General features: G+C 36.2%; 2 non-coding genes across 2 annotated transcripts; both read right to left on the bottom strand.

Moving 5' to 3' along the window:
* Positions 1-10537: 10537 nt before the first annotated feature.
* TRNAV-CAC (transfer RNA valine (anticodon CAC)) lies at positions 10538-10610 on the bottom strand. The gene has a single exon. It is a non-coding gene; the product is annotated as a tRNA-Val (tRNA).
* A 223-nt stretch (positions 10611-10833) lies between these two features.
* Positions 10834-10906, bottom strand: TRNAV-CAC (transfer RNA valine (anticodon CAC)). Its single transcript has one exon. It is a non-coding gene; the product is annotated as a tRNA-Val (tRNA).
* Positions 10907-21881: the final 10975 nt, after the last annotated feature.

Genomic DNA, 21881 nt, shown 5'->3' with positions numbered 1-21881 from the left:
AATTTTGACAATTTTTTCGAAATTCGAAAAACTTGCCAAGATATTCAAATAAAGACTTTTTTCAAAAAATCTGCGAGAATCGAAACTTTCAATTTTTGAAAAAAATAAAGTTGTTCAGAATTATACTCGGTTTGTGCTCAGTTGGGTCTTTAACCTTTGTTCGATATCTCTTACCATTTCGAAAAAAAAAACTATATTATCGAAAGTATGCCAAAATGGCACTTTTGGAACATACCAATTTTTTCATTTTTTTATACCCTCCACCATACTATAGAGGGTATAATAACTTTGTCATTCCGTTTGTAACTCCTCGAAATACTCATGTCAGACCCAACAAAGTATATATATTCTTGATCAGAGTAAAATTCTATGTCGATTTAGCGATGTACGTCTGTCTGTCTGTCCGTTAGTCTGTTGTATTTGAAGTTTGCAATGGATATTACAGCCTAAGACAGAAAATTGTCTGTGCAGGTCCACGTCTTCGTATAGCCCCCATATAACGATACCTCCCTATATTCGGTATTTTGGTGATTTTAGCGTCATTATTCACCGGAATTTATTCAAATTACGCATTTAATGTTCGTAATGGAAACTACAGTCTGTGACAGAAAATTGTCTATGCAGGTCCAGGTCTTCGTATAGGCCCCATATACCAGTACCCTATATATAGGTACAATACTCACCGAAATTGTTTGAAATGTCGTATTTGAAGTTCGTAATGGATGCTACAGCCTATGACAGAAAATTGTCTATGCTGGTCCAGGTCTTCGCACAGCTCCGATATAACGGTACCTCCCTATATACGATATTTTGATGATTTTAGCTACATTATTCACCGTTTATTTCAAGTTCCGAATTTGAATTTGTTAATGACTTATGACAAACAATGCCTGTGTGGGTCCACGTCGTATAGACACCAATATAACGGCTATATTCGGTATTTTTAAAATTTTAACAGATTTTTTCAGGATTTTATTTCCAAATTCGTTTTAAATGGTGGAGGGTATTCAAAGTTCGGCCCGGCTTACTCCTTTTTAACTTGTTTTTTGTTCGTTATGTATTTGCATCGTTATCGATATATGAATTTTTTACAGAAATTACAGCGATTAAAAAAATACTGTCTTTTTTCGAAATTGGCATATCCCAAAAGGTTAGATAAATTGAAAATAAAACGACACAAATCGAGCAAAAGTGTATCCATTACATTCCTAGAAACTATGTCATCATTGCCATTCGAAAGACATTAACTTGGTTTTGTCGTTTGGTATTCCTTTGTGTTTTACCGGTTTCTGCAATTGTCTACTTCGTTAAACGCTTCATATAACCCGATAATTATAAGAGGCTACAACATCCATTCTAATAAATAATTTCTTTTAATTAATTACCTAATAATATTTATGGCCTAGGACAAAAATTAAACATTTGCATGTCATATCTGGTTATTTCCTTGTGCGGGACTTTTCTCTGAAGATGTCATCATACAAATTCATTTGCTAATGTCAGTTTATTTTCCACACGCTCCGCTTAGCTAATCACATTTTCCACTGACAGTTATCTAAGAAAGTGTTCTCCACATCATTCCATTCAATACTTGAGTAATTTCTTATTTGGTGCAAACATAACTTTTACATCATCCGAACGAAACAAATTATTGAAATGACTTGGGAATTGGGTCATTGGACCATGGGACGGGGTACGGGGACACAACAATCGCCCACCAATTATGAACGCACGAGTGTCAAAGTTTATTTCCTTTCCTGTGGCGCCAAGTGGCTGTCGATTGTTGTTACCCAATTTGGTTATTACCAGTCAGCATCAATAACAGTTTTTTGGGTAATTGGTTTTGTCAAAGTTCGAAGGAAGAACATGAATAGCAATTGGGAATATTGCGTTAACTTAGCTGCCAATTATTGTAATGTTTTGTCGCCGTTCAAGAGTGGATCAATTAGAGAATTACTAAATTAATATTTTAGTTTATTTTATGTCATGCTTGGAAATATATATGACAGATGGATGTAATGGCTTTGAAAAAATATATATTTGGCCACTAGTAATTGGTAGTCTTTATGCTGACATCATTAATATTGGTGTTTTCACGATTATTTTAAAGAGTTATTACAATTTGTTTGCACAAGAGCAGAGTAGGAATTGAAAATTACTACTCATTCAAAATATTATAATTATACTCTTAGCCCTACCGCTAGAGAGGGAACATATAATTTGATACGGCCAAAACATGTCTCATCGAAATAACGGTTTTAGACCCTAGGTATCTTTGGACCAAAATTGTTTCAGGACATTTGGAGTCGAACAAGCGATGTCCCTCCGTCCGTATGTCTGGTGCACACGATAGCTCTCAAAAAGAGTGTCCGATTTGATCCAAACTTGGAACATTGTAATAATGTTCGATTTCCTTCAAACTTACACGTACCAATATTTTCATCTGTATTAGATGAAGTATGAAAATGGAATACGTCGGTCCGCTAAATTTTCACATATCTCATATAAAATATAGGGTGAGATGAAAAAACTGCAACCAACTTCATTTCTAAGTCACTCGTCCGACAGCTATTAAAATTATTCCAGTGACAGCTCATTATATTGTTTATAAGTGTACAAAAGCATTTTGGTGAGAATTTTCCAGAAAAGAGTTATTCGTGATGGAATTCAAGCGTGATAGTGTGATTTCTTTATGTTTGGCTGGAAAACCACATGTGGCTATCGTTAGAGCACTCCAGAATTTAAATGTGAATCAATCTTATGGTCTCGTACCATCGCTCGTTACCGTGATACTGGTAGCGCAGCCCGACGTCAAGGAAGTGGATGGAAGAAAACAGCAACATCAGCAGAAATGATTCGAAAAGTAAAACAGCGACTTGATCAAATCCGCGTCGCAGTGGCCGAAATATGGCTCGTGAGCTGAACATATTGCAATATTCCATTCGGCAATTATTGAGAAGTGAAATCCAAAAAAGTGCAAGAACTTACACCGCAACAGAAATAAAGTAGACTCAAAGGAGTGTTGATTCGCTTGGCAGAAAGAGGTGAACTGTCGAATTTAGTTTTCTCCGATTAGAAAACATTCGTTGTCCAGCAGTTTGTAAACAAACAAAATGATCGTGTTTACTTGCCAAAGAGGTCAGCTGAAAATGTGCACCTTCGGTTGGCTATCAGAACTCAAGCGCCAGCCATGGTAATGGTGTGGGCCGCCATAACAGCCGATGATCGCTCTCCGCTCGTATTAATCGACCGTGGCATCAGAATAAATGCCGAATATTATCGCGAAAATATTCTGGAGGGTGTATCAAAGCATTGGGCACGCAAACATATTGGACACAGACCTTGGGCATTTCAACAGGATTACAAAATGAGGTTCCTCGCTTCATTTCCAGCTCACAATGGCCACCAAATTCTCCGAATACCAATCCGACTACTTAGTCTGGGGTATTTTAGAAAGCATGGTTGGCACTAAAAATACAAAAGTGTCGATTACCTCAAGCAAGCGCTTCACCGGGAATGGGCCAAAATACCACAGAGCAACCTTCGAGCAGCATGTGACGGCTTCATTGGCGGTTTAAAGGCCATAATTCGTGCCAAAGGTAACCAATTCGAACAAATCTAAACTTATTCTTAAATTTGATGCTATTTCCGACATTTTTGCTTTCATTCAAAAAAATGTAACAATTATAGCGTTTGACTTTGTAGTTTTTTTATCTCACCCTGTATATGGTTTGAAGGTGATGGATCACGATATTGGTGTTCACATTGTAGACGATTTTGGTGTTCGAAATTTTAACGTATGTTGTATTGACTCGTTTTATAGGGTTTGGCAATTCATTTTGGGAATATTCTGATGTAGGTTTCTAGGCCCTTTAGATGAAGAAGTTCATACAATTCGGCAACTCGTTGTGTAACAGTCCAGACGGCAACTCACTTTGGGGCTGTTAGGGTGCAGATTTCCAGGTCCTTTAATATGGATCGTGAACACGTTGTATAAGCGTTCTATTTCGTATCGGTAGCTCGAGTCAAAGCCGCCTTTTTAATATCAAGCCGAAACTCCTGCTTAAATGAATTATCGATCGTTCCACATAATGAGAGTTAGCTCAAAAAGTTATTTGGAGAACAGCAAATAATTGAGAATCACTAAAGACTCATTTGGCAAGCCTCTTGCATAACTGGTCACTATATGTTACAGGTATCAACAAGTGAACTAGAATTAGTTGCGAAATGCATTAAACGGCATTTCCTAGGAAGCAGAATTTTCAATGACACTGCTAATATATACTTAGCTGGTTGGTTGATGTCTTGGGTGTTAGTTGTTGCTCACCGGTCCATTGATGTTGTTTCTACTATAAAAATGCAATGGCTATGCCTGTATGATAGGTATAATGTATGTGATGAATCCATCACGTTATAATATCAACGTTTGACTACTACGGTTGCCTTAGTCAAAACTGAAATTAGGTTATCGAGCTGTAGATTTTAGAGTATGGCGAAATATAAAGATAGTTGTTCCACACATTATATGTGTTAGGCATACCAATGATGGTGTTAGATATAATTGTTTCAGCAGTTTTCAAGGGATTATGCCATCTACACACTTCCCACGGTTTATGTACATTTGAACGTATGAAACCAATTTCACGTTGGGCGCCATTTCAGAAAAAATATTTTTTAACAATACAAATTTTATTATGGGGGAAAATTATGACACTGATGTCATGTTGAGATCTCTCTATAATGCTCTCTTTTGCTCTTCCTACCAGGACGAAAACCACATATTTTGCAGAAAAAAAGTAATATTGTTACACCAATTATTAATAGAAAAAAAACCTAAAGAACCGGTGTGAACTTAGAGATCTAGAGGAGCGAAGAGCTAAATATAATTCCGATCGTTCCTTTCCCAGAGTAATTCCGTTGAATTAGTTCGTTTTGGAATGTCAAAACTCTAACCTCATGCCATTTTTATGTTCTTTCTGGTTAAAAAATCACAAAGCTCCGTTGAACGGAAAATCGTTTGTTGAGCGCCATTTTAAAAACGAATCAATAAACAAGTAAAAAGGTTGTAAATTGGGCCGGGCCGAACTATGAATACACTACACCAAAATAAAATAAAATCAGTCAAAAATTCTGTCTGTCCGTTATATTAGGGTCAATACGACGACGTGGACCCGCATAGGCAACTTTTGTTATAAGCCATTAAAAAGTTCAACTGCGAGGCTAGAAAAAAAATTGGTGAAAAATTGAAAATCATCAAAATACCGAATATTGGGAGGTACCGTTGTATGGGGGCTATACAAAGACGTGGACCTACATGGCCCAAGTCCTGCAATACCAAGAGTCCTGCAGACATAATATACATTTGACATTAACATTTTATCAACGGACAGACATCACTAAATCGGCATAGAATTTTATGCTGATCAATAATATATATACTTTACGAGGTCTAAAATGTATGTTTCGATGTGTAACAATATTTTTTCTCCCACGGCTGCTTTATTTTCAGTAACATTTCTGAAGTGTTTCAATGACGAAAGTTAAAAAATTGTCTCTCAGGACAAATTTGGCGAGAGTGTGGAGGATATTCTGTCCTGTATGCATATTAAAAATTAAATATAACTCTGATTTAAGAAATTTTGTGTCGCGACTTCACCGCTGGGGCAATAATGCTATAATAAATTTAAGTTTCGGCACACAGATTTCCAACTTCCACTATATATTCTCAGCGCAGCAACAAATGTTTTGAAAACAATAATCCGTTACGTTTTTCCTGATAGGTACAATGTCAACATTGTAACGAGACAAATAAAATGTGAACTAATTCCAACATTGTAAAACAACAATTTGAATATTCGCTCGGAGTAACCACTCCTGTCGCATTGAACACAATTATCTTGAAATGTTGTGACAACGCAGCAAGAAATTTAGATTATTGCCGATGTTGTTGTTGTTGGTGGTGGTGCTCTTAATTCTAAACATCTTGCACATGCAAACGACGCCACGGTATTTAGTTGTGGTCCTGCTGTGCTCCGCCCGTAAATCACTCAAAGCGGGATATCGAACAGCACCCCCAAACTCAATCGCTTTTTAAAAATGAAATAAATTAATTTATTGATTGCATTTTACGAGTCTTTAATTTGCATTGGAAATCTATCAACAAATATTGAAATACGACTGCCATAAAACACTTCCATTTCCATTTCCAATTCGAGAATTCGAATTGCAATATCAATTTCAATTGAATTGTATCGGAACGATTGAAAAAATCCGACGATCAAATTTGCGAAGAAGAAGAAGAAGGTGGAGAAATGCGATCGTTTAAAGTGGTGGAGGGTGGTGGTGGAATGTCACAGCTCGGCAAAGATATATTGGACAAACACAGATACCGACTGGGAGATCACGAACTCGCCCATTAATCTATCGTTGGTGTAAACTAACATTTTCTGCGACGGCATTTCAATTGCCAATTTTATAGATATTTCTCTTGTATTTCATGAATATGCAAATAATAAATAAACAAATGACCCCTGCACCGCTCTCTGGCCCAACCACTTGGTGTTTAATGCGATTATTTAGAGGCGTCGTCGCTGTGATATTCGATTTAGTTTTCATGGTTATTTTATCAGTTTATTTATGGAGACACGAATGCAGGTTTCTTTTATTTTATTTTATTGGCTGTTTCTTTTTTTGCTTTTTTTTCTTTGTTTCGGACGCCTTATTTCACAAAAATATTCGTTGCGTTCAATTAAAGCCGTTGACAGGCGACATGACAGATACTTCTGTTATATAAAACCGCAATAAAAATCAACCATGAACGTTTAATACTTTCAAAGTAATAACGTTTTTTGATTAGCGTGACGCCAAAGATTATGTATTCTATATGTTTGGTAGAAAAAGAAAAACTAACGAAGGACTCGAAACTTGGCCCTGTTGTTGTACAATGTTGCCCATTTTCGGGTCATACGAATGAGTATTTGCACTAAAGTATATGTTGCATCGTATTCTATTCGCTTGTTTTCGTTTGCCGACGTCGATTCACAAACTCACAGCCTTCGGTTTTGTAATACGACGAACACACTCTTTTTCGACGTTACTCATTACTTTGTAATGAAGAAGTTCGACTGCTTTGATTTTACAAAAAGGTAGTCTCAAAGCTTTTTCTTGATTCAGATTCATCAGAGGGTATATATCATTTTATACGTCCAAAATGTGCCTCATCGAAATAACGATTTTAGACACTAAGTCTCTTTGGGCCAAATCCGTTTCAGGAAATTTGGAGTCGATCTAGCGATATCCGTCCGTCTGGCTGGTGCGCACGATAACTCTCGAAGGGAGTATCCGATTTGATGCAAACTTCGTAATATTTTTGTCAAACTTAAATCGAGGTCGGAGATGGGCAATATCGGTCCACCCCACAAAAGCTCGAAATTTTCAAAAAATATATTTTCTGTACAGAAATAGAAAGGATAATCCGATTTTGGTCCAACTTTGCAAGTCCTAATATTTGCGTCAGTGCTACGTCAGATGCGAAAATAGACAATATCGGTCCACTCCATCAAGTACCTCCCTCACAAAGGGTCAAAATTTTGAATGATTGCAACTCCCGTAAAATGTGATTTAAGAGTCCGACCATCTTCAAATTTCACACATCCCAATATTATTATAAACCCAAGATATGGTGTTAAGACGGAATATATCGGTCCACTCCTTCTGATACATCCACCACAAAAGCTCGAAATTTAAAAAAAAATATATTTTTGCACAAAAAGTGAAACTATAATCCGATTTTGCTCCAACTTTGCAAATCCCAACATTTGCGTCAGTGTTAGGTCTGGTGTGAAAATGGGCAATATTGGTCCACTTCATCAAGTACCTCCCTCACAAAGGATCTAAATTTTGAATAATTACAACTCTCATAAAATGTGATGTAAGAGTCCGATTGTCTTCAAATTTCACACATCCCAGTATTTCTATAAACCCAAGATGTGGTGTTAAGATGGAATATATCGGTCCACTCCTACTGGTCCTCCCCCACAAAGACTCGAAATTTTGAATATCCATGAAGCTCATATAACGCGAAATTAACATCCGATTCCATTCTTTTGCTTAATGCCCCACATAGGGTTCAAGATTGTGAAAAACAAAACGAACAAATGAAACCGAAAAGAGCATTCAACACTCTTCAAATTTTACACATACAGGGTGAGATAAAAAAACTACAACAAAGTCAAAAGGCAAATTTTTACATTTTTTTTTTTTAAATTTTATTGAATGAAAGCAAAAAATGTTGGAAATAGCATAAAATATTAGAATAAGTTTGGATTTGTTCGAATTGGTCACCTTTGGCACGAATTATGGCCTTCAAACGGCCAATGAAACCGTGACACTCTGCCCGAATGTTGCTCTGCGGTATTTTGGCCCATTCCCGGCGAAGCGCTTGCTTGAGGTGATCGCACTTTTGTATTTTTTAGTGCAAACCTTGCTTTCCAAAATACTCCACACACAATAGTCCAACGGATTGGTATCCGGAGATTTTGGTGGCCATTGTGCGCTGGAAATAAAGCGAGGAACCTCGAGCAAAAAGCATCCATCGGCTGTTATGGCGGCCCACATCATCACAATGGCCGGCGCTTGAGTTCTGGTGGTCAACCGAAGGTGCACATTTTCAGCTAACCTCTTTGGCAAGTAAACACGATCATTTTGGTTGTTAACAAACTGCTGGACAACGAATGTTTTCTCATCGGAGAAAACCAAATTCGGCAGTTCACCACTTTCGGCCAAGCGAAGCAAGTCTTTATTTAGTCTATTGAGTCTATTTTCTTTCTGTTGCTATGTAAGTTTTTGCACTTTTTGGAGTTTCAATGGCTTTACCCCGAACTCATTTTTCGATATTTGCCGAATGGAATATTGCGATATGTTCAGCTCACGAGTCATTTTTCGGCTGCTTCTTTACTTTTCGTACCATTTCTGCTGATATTGCCCTTTTTTTCGTCCATTGTCTTGACGTCGGGCTACGCTACCAGTATCACCGTAACGAGCGATGGTACGAGACACAAAAGATTTATTCATGTTTAAATGCTGGAGTGCTCTAACGATAGCCTCTTGTGGTTTTCCAGCCAAGTATAAAGAAATCACACTATCACGCTTGAATTCCATCACGAATAACTTTATTTCTGGAAAATTCTCAACAAAATGCTTTTGTACGCTTGTAAACAATATGATGAGCTGTCACTGGAAAAATTTTAACAGCTGTCGGACGAGTGGCTTAGAAATGAAAGCAGTCTGAAGTTCGTTGCAGTTTTTCATCTCATCCTGTATTTTGGCGTTAAAAAACGACAGTTATTCTTTCAAAGTCATACGTACGAATATAAAAGCAACATCTATATAGACGCATTGATGCATCTGAAATTTCAGAGGAGGATTTGAAGAGAATTTAAGCGCGACAAATAAATTTAAAGTCTTCCTATGCTGAATTCTAACTCAAAAATATTGTTTCGCAGGCTTTTGCAAAAAAATGTTTTAATTATTTTTTTTTCTTTTGTTAAATTTAATTAATTGGAACATAGACATAGCAATATTTTCCTTCGCTACTCAAAACTAGCGGTTTTGCAAGAACCATCAAGGGGGTCAAAGTTTAAGGTTGATTCAAAGGTTCGAATATAATGAGACAAACGAAAGAATAAGAGGTTAGTTCCTCTATGGGAACTAAATGAATGAAAGAGCTGAATAAAGCTTAGATCGTTATTTGAACTAGTTCATTTCATTACAACAAAACGTTAAGTAATGCATTAAAATATTTTATTTTATTTAAAGTATTAGTGTTTTTAAGAATATTTTTTATGGCAGCATACACATTCTTATATATTCTGAAATGTAGGGAATGATATATGTCGCCCATATCGACCGACCTACACTTGAAACATCTGAGATTCTTGATATATGACACCCTTAATAACACTCCCTAAAAATTTGAATATCTGGGACAGAAAATTTGTGCAGAAGCAGGTGAGAGAGATAATTGTTTCCATATCGATTACATCCATCTATCAAACATTCTTAAATTAATAAATAATGCATTATAACTAACTAGATACAGCACTTATCGTTCAATTTGCTCAAGACAAGTTGTTGACCAGATTTGAATCTATTATGACCGCGACGTGTGTGTGACAAAATATTTAAATTAAAGGATTATTCGCCACTTGTCAGCAATTAAAATACACGGGCCAAATTATGGACACGCTATATTAGATTTTTAGTTACCTTTAAATGTGACTTAGTTGAAATACCTTCAGGTCAAACATAGTCATAATACAACCAATTGAAAGGAAAAGTTGGATTTTACAGATTTTTAATGAGATATGATTTGTTCGTGCGCTGACTTATTGTACCTCATAACAAGTACCAATACCATAAACCATATTCCATTCAATTAAAGGTTATTTTTAATAAATTCCGGTATTGAACTGAGAAAATATAAATATAAAATATTAATTTATATTATTAAAATATAAAGTTGCACAAAAATTCGTTATGTTTCCGCCCGGGTTCGAACCGGGGACCTTGTGCGTGTGAAGCACACGTGATAACCACTACACTACGGAAACTCATGTCCGAACTGGAATTACAAAAAATCTCCTGTTTCCAAGCTATATAAAATTCTCCAAATTTTCCAAACTTATAGGAAATTCTTTTAAATGCAATAAAAATTGTCATATCAAAAATTCCTTTTTTATTTAAGCTTTGAAAAATTATTTAACTTTTTTCAATTTCATTGAGATTTAACAAAAAATATATTTTTTACATAAAAAGTGTCAAAAAGATTTGATTTGTTTCCGCCCGGGTTCGAACCGGGGACCTTGTGCGTGTGAAGCACACGTGATAACCACTACACTACGGAAACTCATGGCTGCGATTTTCTAATGCCAGCATTTGATCTCTTTGCCCAAAGCACAGTGGGCATTCACATTTGTTTTTATTTTTGTTGCGACAAATGATAGTCTCCACGATAACAGTGCGGTTTTCTTATGGATTTGTAATGAGGTCAAATGCTTGATATTAGCAAAAACCCAGACAGCAATAAAAGTATGTATGTACACAAATGTATATTTATGTACCAGATGACTTCATTTAAATCGGAAATAGCAATACGTAAGTACATATGTTCTAATTGTTAAGGGATATTTTAATAGGTTTGATTAATCGGCTATTCCAGAAGCAAGAAAAAAATGCCTGAATTTTATATTTAAATAGTTGGAGTTACTTTTAATTGAATCTTTTTTGGTCCTCAATCTTCTTATATAATCTATAAAAGAGAAAATTTCCGGGAAATATCCAAATATGCTACAGTATATAGGCTGCATACAATTTAGAAATACCACTCTGAACTGGAGATATAGCATCAGAATCGGAGGTAACTCCAAAAAATTTAGATTTTTTATACACATCTATAGATCTTTTACAGATACAGTCTTCAAATTTGGAATGTGGAATGTTTGATTTGGATATAGCTCCCACATATATATCGGCCGATTCTATGTATTCGACGCACCAAACACGATGTGTTCGATTCCAATGAAATTCAGATGAGTGACGGAATTTGCTACAAAAATAAGTTTTATCAAATTACATTGAAATAGGTTCAGATTTGGATATAGCTCCTATTTTTGTTGAACCAAACATGATATATATCTCCAACTTCAATGAAATTTGAAAAGTGTGACGGAATTTTGTCTAAAAATAAATGTTGTCAAATTATATTGAAATCGTGTCGTATCAAAATACCTATATCAATAAAAGAGGAAAGTACTGACTGACTGCCTTAATGATTCTCAACGCCCAGATGAAACGGCTGAGACTAGAATCTTGAAATTTTGGGTAAGCGTCTCTCTTGGTTCGAAGGTGTCAGGTGAGGCTGGGTTTTTGGAAATTCGTACTAGAACGGTACTACAAATGATACCCTTTGTATTTGACGAACCAGTAGAGCTCAAAATCTTAATTTTGGAAGGATCACTGAGTCACCGAGAGAGTGTTTCATGGTTGTACCAAAGGGTTTTGGAAAAAACGTACTATAAGTGTACGAAAAGTAATAAAATGTACTATATTTGGTACCATTTCGTATCATGTTAACTATTAGAGCTAAAAAAATTGGAATGCGAATCTAGATTGTGGAGTAGGGTTGATATAAGGAGGTAGTTTGAGAAATATGTACTCATGTGTACGAATGTGTACTGTAACAAATGTGGTATAATTTAAATTTGGAGGAACGCATGTAGCTGGAATCCTGAAATTTAAAAATAGCACTACTTTTGAAGTGTAGGGTTGGTATATATTATATATATTTGGTACAATTTTGATTTGTGTGAACCGATAGAGCTGGAATTCTGAAACTTAGAAATAGGATAACTATTGTATTCTAGGACTGAAGAATAGCTCCAATATAAGTAGTTTTAAATTTGGTACAATGTTTCACGGATTTAAGTTTCGTACCTCTTGGTATTTTGTGAACGGATACAGCTAAAATCTTGATATATGGTATAAAACTTCAATTTCGGAAGTACTGTTGATATAAGTAAATGGTTGTAAATTCCGTACGATTTGGTTTTGGTTGAACGGATTGATCTGCAAATTTAAAATGTATGTATTGGGGTCTCTGCCGGTAGGTAGGGTTAAGATAGAGATAGAGAGGGTTTGGAAATGCGTTCAGCAAGCGTTGAGAAGGTACTAAATTAGATAATGCGTAAAGGCTTAAAATATGGTATTAGGATCGCTGTTCATGTGTAGCCTGGACATATGGAGGTAGTTTCTAAAATGTGTACTATAATTATACGAAAAATACTAAATAGTACTAAATTTGGTATTGGGAGAATGGATAGCACTGGAACCCTGAAATTTGATATGCACGTCACTGTTGGTGCCTGTGTTTGAGAGAAGGAGCTGGTTTTAGATAAGCGTAAGTACAGAGCAAAAATCTTGAAATATGATTGTGATGTCACTGTTGGTTTCTATGACCAACATATGAGTCGATGAGATATCTCAATTCCAGATACCAATAGAGACCTGAATATCCAATTTCAGAATTTTATCTATATCCCTAACATTTTCAATTTACAGACCAATCCAACTCTGCGACATTAATCTTATTTCAAAATTTGATTCATCCCAAATCTAAAGTGTACCAAATTTAGTACTATATTGTATACATAATGTAAAAATTTCCAAATTTCAAATGCAACAAAGTCAAACGCCATAATTTTTACATTTTTTTTTAATTCACTCCAGCATATAAATGGAAATACATCTTTTGTGTCTGGTATCATCGCTCGTTACAGTGATACTGGCAGCGTAGCCCGACCTCAAGGAAGCGGACGGAAGAAAACAGCAACATCAGCAGAAATGGTTCGAAAAGTAAAGAAGCGACTTGAGCGAAACCCGCGTCGCAGCGTCCGAAAAATGGCTCGTGAGCTGAACATATTGCAATGTTCCATTCGGCTATTATTGATAGATGAGCTCGGGGTAAAGCCAAAAAAAGTACACGAACTTACACCGCAACAGAAAGAAAATAGACTCAAAAGAGCTCAAGAGTTGCTTCCCTTGACCGAAAGTTGTGAACTGCCGAATTTGGTTTTCTCCGATGAGAAAACATTCGTTGTCCAGCAGTTTGTAAACAAACAAAATGATCGCGTTTACTTGCCAAAGAGTACAGCTGAAAATGTACACCTTCGGTTAGCCACCAGAACTCAAGCGCCGGCCATGATGATGGTGTGGGCCGCCATAACAGCCGATGGTCGCTCTCCGCTCGTATTAATCGACCGTGGCATCAGAATAAATACCGAATATTATCGCGAAAATATTCTGGAGGGTGTATCAAAGACTTGGGCACGCAAATATTTTGGCCCGCGACCTTGAACATTCCAACAGTACTCAGCACCATCGCATTCAGCAAGAATGGTTACAAAATGAGGTTCCTCGCTTCATTTTACAGCGCACAAGGCCACCAAAATCTCCGGATACCAATACATTGGATTATTGTGTCTGGAGTAGTTTAGAAAGCAAGGTTGGCACTAAAAAATACCAAAGTGTTGATCACCTCAAGCAAGCGCTTCGTCGGGAGTGGGCCAAAATACCGCAGAGTAACATTCGGGCAGCGTGTGATGCTTTCGTTGGCCGTTTTGAAGGCCATAATTTGTGCCAAAGGTGACTAATTCGAACAAATCTAAACTTATTCTAAAATTTGATGCTATTTTCGACATTTTTTGCTTTCATTCAATAAAATGAGAAGAAAATGTAAAAATTATGGCGTTTGATTTTGTTGCGGTTTTTTTATCTCACCTGTATTCCCATTCCAAATTTCAAGTTTGTAGTTCTAACCGTTCACATGATGCGAAATGGTACCAAATGTAGTATATTTTAGTATTTTCGTGCACTTATAGTGCGAATTTTCAAAGACCCTTGGTTCATCTATCACTCACTCCATCAGTGACCCTCATTCTAAATTTAAGCGTTCTATCTCTACTGCTTCCTCATTTCCAAAAACCCAGCCTTGGCTGACCGCTTCGGACCAAGAGTGACCATCACCCAAAATTTCAAGATTCTAGCTTCAGCTTTTTTTTGGGCGTTGATGAATCGTTAAGTCAGTCAGTGAGTCAATCAGTCAGTCAATTTCTTTACTTTTTTATTATACCCTTCACATTGGAAAGAAGGGTATATTAACACTGTCATTCCGTTTGTAACATCCCTAAATATTCGTCGTAGATCTCATAATGTGTATATATTCATAATCAGCATAAAATTCTAAGCCGATTAAACGATGTCCGTATGTCTGTCTATCTGCCCGTCTATCTATCTGCCCGTCTGTCTGTTGAAATTACGATACAGGCCACATTATCTGACGTAGAGCGTCAACATTGAGCAGAACAATTTGTATTGTGTCTAGGATGGTTGATATTGAAAATGAGATATATCGGTCCACGTTTTGGCATAGTCCCGATCTAACGGTACATCCCGATATTCGGTATTTTGATTATTTTTGTCACACTTTTGTCTGAAATTTGATATTTGTGGGTCATAATGGGTCCCAGTTCATGTGGCGAAACATATAACTGTACTGCCCGATATTCGGTATTTTGATGATTTTTTCCACATTTTTTCACGGAATTGTCTGAGAATTGGTATTTGTAGGACATATTGGGTCCCAGTTCGTGTGGCGAAACATTATATGTATAGATCCCCACTTTGGTATAACCCCCATATAACGGTATCTCCCGATATTCGGTATTTTTATGGTTTTTGTCACATTTTTTCACGAAAATTGAAATTAGTTGGTTATAATAGGTTCTTGCTCTGTTGGCGAAACATTGTATGCATAGGTCCACGTTTTTTGTATAGCGGTACCTACCGATATTCGGTAATTTGACGATTTTTGCCACATTTATTCGTTATGTCTAAAAATTGGTATTTGTGGGTCATAATTGGTTCAAATGTTTCCATTACCCTAAGGTGGATTGTATTAAATGTTTTTACTTGTTACTATCGATAAATCATTTTCTCAAAAAGTCAAATGAGAAACTAGTAAAGAGTTTCATTTTTCCTAGTTTCTTTGAAATTAAATTACCGTTATGGTTGTTCCATGGAATGGGCTGATATTCCCAATTGGATACAATGAAACCTACATCAAATGTTCGATATTTACTCACGTGTAATGCCTACAACAATGTACAACTACCACCCTGAACTGAACTCTTCACATGTGTGCTCCACATAACCACCACATTAGACAATTCAAGGTCATTCGGGTGGTGGTAATAAATAACAAAACATGTCGATACTTATTTATTACACGATCAGTTAACTGCATTGTTCAGCTCAAGTCGCCTTTCATGATTATGATAATGAGTATCGAATTATAATTGAACATAATTGCCGGGTCATTAAGGGTTCATATGGAAATTATTTGAGAAATATAAAAAAAACAGTATCCACGATTTACATGTAATATGAAAATCAGTTCAGACTGCTACGTCCAACTATGTCGGCTACCGTCCGTGCAGAATAAAGCGGAGCAGAAGATAGAAAAATGAAATGAAAAGATTTAATGAACAAATTGAGGTGTCTGTTGTTTGTGGCCCAGATCAGTTAAAGAAAAGCGAATTACAAAATAACAACAAATTGTCGGATTAAATAGAGAATGAATGTTTACACATATCAGCGAGCATTGTAATGATGATAGAGATACTGGTACTGGTACCATCAACCTTGAATTCAAATAAAAGATCAATAAATAAAAAGCATGGCTCAAAGTAGCAACGGAACGAAACGGAACCATATGACGAGCCCACATGTGAAACCACAAGAAAACGAGAAAGCCGGCACATGAGATGATACTAAGGGCGCCAATTGTTTAGATACCACCAAATGCCGGTCTGAGAGCAGAGTACCAAAAATTAACCTAGGCATGAGGTAAACCATCAATGAATGGGTCCATCTATCAACCAAAGGTGTAAAATGGGCAATAAAAACAGAAATCCCCTTCAAAGCAAAAGATCCACAAAAATGATTAAATGCCCATGCCCGCCCCTTAAAATCCAAATGAGGCACCCCTCTTCCACAGATAATTAATAAAATAAAATCAACTAAGAAGAGCGGATAGAGACCGTGAAAGATATTCAGGTGTCCATTGAGTCATTTACATTTTACTTCCAGTTTCGAAAGGAAAAAAATATGAATATTTTGAAGATGGATCCTAAAAAACAAACCGAACTTTGTTTTGTTTTCCTGTTGTCGTCTGGATGCCATAAAAAAGATAGGTTATGGTTCAACATTTCCCAACTAATTAAGGCATTTGGTGAATTAATGAGAAAGGTTGACAAAGGATTTTACAAGGATACGGATAGTAGGATCTCATTTTTCTAAATTATGTTCTCCTCCCCAACTCTAAAAGAAATCCAAATCTAAGACACAAAAGGGTCAAATGCGATGACCGTGGTCGGAAGATAAAGAAAACAAGTGCTGCTCGGGAATAAAATGAGCTAATTAAGTCATTAAGGTGGTAGAAACATTAATCAGGCATATATTAAGAACTCGCTCGCACACACACACACACGAACACAATTCGAACCCTTCTTTGTTTCCATGAACCCTCGCAAGACAAGCAAAAAGGACGACAATACCTGCTGCTGCTGCTGAATGATTATAGACGACCGCAAAATGGTCATGCTGCGTATTTTTGGACAGTAGAAAATGAAGTCAAAGCAAAATAAAAGGTGACCCGCCCGGTGGCCAACAACCAGCGTTCTTTCGGCCAGTGGTCACAGTCACAAGCTGCATGAGTGGCTAGCCGGCCGACCAAGCAGCAGTAAATAGTCGGTAAATGTTAAAGGTCACCGTTTCAACATTTCTCTTCTAAGAATCTTTTGTACCGAAAATCTACAATGATCGCATAACTCACAAATACGGCCAAAACAAAGAAAAGCACACAAGAAATTAAAACATCTTCACTGGTCCTTTTTTTAAGAAATATAAAATAGTTTAGCATTCCTAAAATAAGAGGCTGTTTAAATTTGGCTTGTGTTTTGAATTTAGCAGGTGATTATCAAAGGTGGCACTCCACAAGTCATAGTCGGTATTTCGATTCAATTTCCTTCGATTTCTAAGGAAAAGCCAATGTTTGTCGCAATGGTCTAACATCAAAGTCACCTTTTAGTTATTACTAGACTACATATTTTTAATTAAGAGCATGCCGTTTGTTCGGTTGCAGCTTGCTTTAGAATAATAAAAATTTCTAGAATATGCCAAATGGAATTCATCAAGATTTCGGTAAGAATATAAGAAGGAATTTTCCAGCTTTTCGTAAATTATGAAAGTAATTATTGTAATCTAGTTTAAATTACGGAACGAAATCGAAAAAGACCAGTCAATGACTTATGTCAGGAAATATCCCGTTATGTATTCCCACCTTTCATTTCATGCATTTGCATTAAATTTAAGAACATGCCCTGCATTTTTTCATAGCCTTAAGGTGAAAATACATAGTAAGCTGTTTATACCCTAGCGAAGGAAGAAGGAACCGAGATAGACCCATAGTTACTTTTGAGGATCTCCATAGAATCACTTTCTGAGTTGATTTCTGCATGTCAGTCCGTCCCTCCGACCGTCTTTTCATGTATTCTTGTAAACAAAATGCAAGTCGCATTGATTATCCGACTGAGATGAAATTTTCCAAACAACATTTGTTTGGCCCAAGGACGAACCCTATAGAAATTGGAGATATATATATCTTCGTTCGATTTGCCTTTTATTGTGCACCAAACGTGTAATATCAGCCCGAATAGTATAGAATTTTGGACATACAACCAAATTAGGCCTGCCAAATTTGTTCGAAATCGGTTCAGATATAGCTGCCATATATATTTTTCATCCGATTTGTTATTTTTGTCCTCCGCAGCCGTAATATGCACTCTTTAACAACAATATTTGGGGAAATATAGCAAATACAGCTCAGAAATACATTTGCTAAATTTTATCGAAATAGGTTCAGATTTGAATATAGCTCCTATATATAACTTCGTCCGATTTACCTTTTATTGTGCACCAAACCTCTAATATTTGCCCAAATGGGATGAAATTTGGCACTTACGACCGAATTGAGTCTAGAAGTTAATATGTCAAATTTGGTAAAGATCGGTTCAGATATTGCTATAGCTCCCATATATATTGTTCATCCGATTTGTTATATTTACCACAGCCGTAATATGCACTCCGTAACAACGATATTCAGGAAAATATATCAAATACAGCTCAGAAATATCTTTGTCAAATTTTATCGAGATCGTTTCCGATTGGGCTATGTCTCCCATATATATTTTTATCCGATTTCAAATTAATTGTGCACCAAATGGTCAATACAAGTCCGAATTTAAAATATACAAATGCTTCGGCATATTTAGTCCTTTGAACTTTAAATTATAATCATAGCGTGTATGATTTAATTCTCCCATAAAAACTTTTTAATTGTGAAGTGAAGCTCTACTAAATATTCAAGTAGTGTAGAGTATCATAAAGTCGGCCCGCCCGACATTAAGACTTTCTTTACTGGTGTACGTCATAGGCTGGCTCTTCGTAAAGGAACTAAGGAGACTAGGGTGAACTAGTAAAAATTATTTGCCGAAATTGACCTTAGTCAACCTAAAACTGCTTTGTTATTTTACTAACAAACCAGCCGATACCTACAGATCTCTCAGCCAATGTTCGATTATTTAAATATATTATGACTTCTGTTATGAGTATTCAAATTGTTGACCCGAAGGAATGGACCAATATTGTCCATTTCGTATCGGATCTAACTAAATATGATATGAATATTGCGACGAGCCAGGTTTGGACTATATAAATTACTTCCTTCACTTTATATGAGATATGTGATCATTTTTAGAAAAATCCGTGACTTGTTTTTGCAAGTTATGGCAGGCAATAGTATTTGGGGGTGAGGTATCTGAAGAGTTCGAAAATATATATCTTCTTTACAACATTTATTAAGTTAGCAAAAATGTTGGTATGTCTGAAATTTGAAGAGAGTTGGATGATTATTTCGCTTTCTTTGAGAGTTTTTCAAAATCTTGAACCTGTGTTGGGGAGGTAGCAGAAGAAATGGTCCTCTACCATGTTTATAACAAATCTTGTGTGTTGATGGAAATATGGAGATGTACCAAATCTGAATGGAATTGCGTTTTATGTGCTTCATGGAAAATCGAAATTTTGATCCTATGTGGGAGAGTTACCAGAGGGCTTAGACCGATATATCCTATCTTTACACTAGACCTTGGGTTAATAAAAATATTGTGATATGTGAAATATGAAGAGAACTTAATGCTTTTTTCGGATATTATAATTGTTTTGGTTGTTCATAACTTTAACCCTTTGTGGGGAAGTAACAGAAGAAGTGGACCTATATATCCCATCTTCACGTTAGTAGAAATATTGGGATGTGTAAAATATGTTCGGAGTCTTACATCACAGTTTATAAGAGTTATAATTATTCAAAATGTTGACACTTTGTGGGGGAGGTACTTGATGGAATGGACCGATATTGTCCATTTTTCCAGCTGACCGAGAACTGAGGCAAATATTAGGATTTGAAATTTGGAGCAAAATCTGATTGCCCTTTCTCTTTCGTGCATTGGAATGTTTTTTTTTTTATTTATTTATTTTATTTTTTTTTTTTTTTTTTGAAATTTGCGACCTTTTTTTGGGACTCAAAAGGAGTGGGCCGATATTGTCCATCTCCGAACTCGATCTAAGTTTGATAATAATATTACCATGTACCAATGTACTTCGAGAGTTACCGTGAGCACCAACCAGAAAGACAGACGGACGGACATCGCTAGATCGACTCCAAATGTCCTCAAACGGATTTGGTCCAAAAAGACCTAGAGTTTAAAACAATTATTTCGATGAGGCACGTTTTGGCCGTATCAAATGATATATTCCCTCTCTAGCCATATGGCTGAGGGTATAACAAGTTGAAAATCAGCTAAATTCGGCCCGGCCGACACTCCAACATTTTGAAGAAACTTGAAAATTTTTCAAAAAATTCCGTCGAAAAATAGCGCTTAAAGGAAAACCGTTATATAGGGGCTATACGAAAACGTGGTTCTGAATAAGTAATTTTTTGCCATAGGCTACGAAATTTAAATAGGAATTAGGAATAAAAGGAGGTTTCGTTATAATTTCCTTCCAGGGGGTAAAATATTCAGAAGGAACTCCTTCAGACAATTCCATCGAAAAATGTGCCTAAAATCATCAAAATTCCGAATATTGGGGGGTACCGTTATATGGGGCTAAACTTGGAACTTGACCTGCAGACAAAAAGCTGATTTGGGCAAAATTGTAGCTACCTATCTTAATTCGTTTTGATTCTAGCTTGATTACAACAGACGGAAAGGACTAAATCGTCTTAGAATTTTACTCTGATCAAGAATATATACTTTGTTAGGTCTTAAACTTCATCGAAATAAAAGATTGGGGTGTGTAAACTTTAAAGAGAATCGAAATTGTATTTCTAATTTTATCTGAATAATTTTTATTCGAAATTGTAAATTTTTGTTGGGGAGGAACTATATCGGCCCACTCCGGTAAATTTCTAATTGCTTGAGATAAACATTTAGATGCAACAAGTTGTAAACAATCGCTTAAATTAGTGAAGGGTTAAGGTGAGAACACATAGGACACGTTTTTGACTGGTGTAAAGGTGAAAGTACCTTAACAGCTTTTTTGACTGACTTAAGTCATCGGCTGGCTTCTTCGTAGAGGAACAAATCTTTGAACAAATGAGTTTTAGGATTACTTAGTTCAATTTCGACCCTAGGCTCCTTTGTTCTTTTCCGAAGTAGCCAGCCGATGACTTAAGCCAGTCAGAAAAGCGTTTTATGCATTCTCACCTTAAGTCATCGACTGGCTTCTTCGTAAAAAAGCAAAGCGTTTTAGGTTGACTTAGTTCAATTTTGGCCCGTAATGCATACTTTTACACCCTAATCTCCTTTGTTCTTTTGCGGCCGATCATTTAAGCCAGTCACCTTCAGTTAAGCTTAAGTCGGGGTTAGGAATACAAATCTAGAGTTCGATGGCCGTAAACTTGGAAGCCAGTAAAAAGCTTGTTTTTCCTTAACCGAAAACCATAAAATTGGTATTAAAACTTAAAGTCCAAATCATCGCGGAATTAACACAAAAAATAAAGGAGTACATACCATTTGGAAATTAAAGTCAATACCATCAAATCCTCAAGATTCCAAAGCCACCGAACCAACGAAGGAGGGAAGCAATATTGTTTATTTCGCATCTGACAAAATTGTGATATAAATACTTCGACATAAGACTATGTCGAC

This window comes from Musca domestica, unplaced genomic scaffold, assembly GCF_030504385.1.
Source record: "Musca domestica strain aabys unplaced genomic scaffold, Musca_domestica.polishedcontigs.V.1.1 21, whole genome shotgun sequence".
Taxonomy (NCBI): domain Eukaryota; kingdom Metazoa; phylum Arthropoda; class Insecta; order Diptera; family Muscidae; genus Musca; species Musca domestica.
Note: the sequence above shows the minus strand (reverse complement) of the source record. Positions and strands in the feature narration are given on the sequence as shown.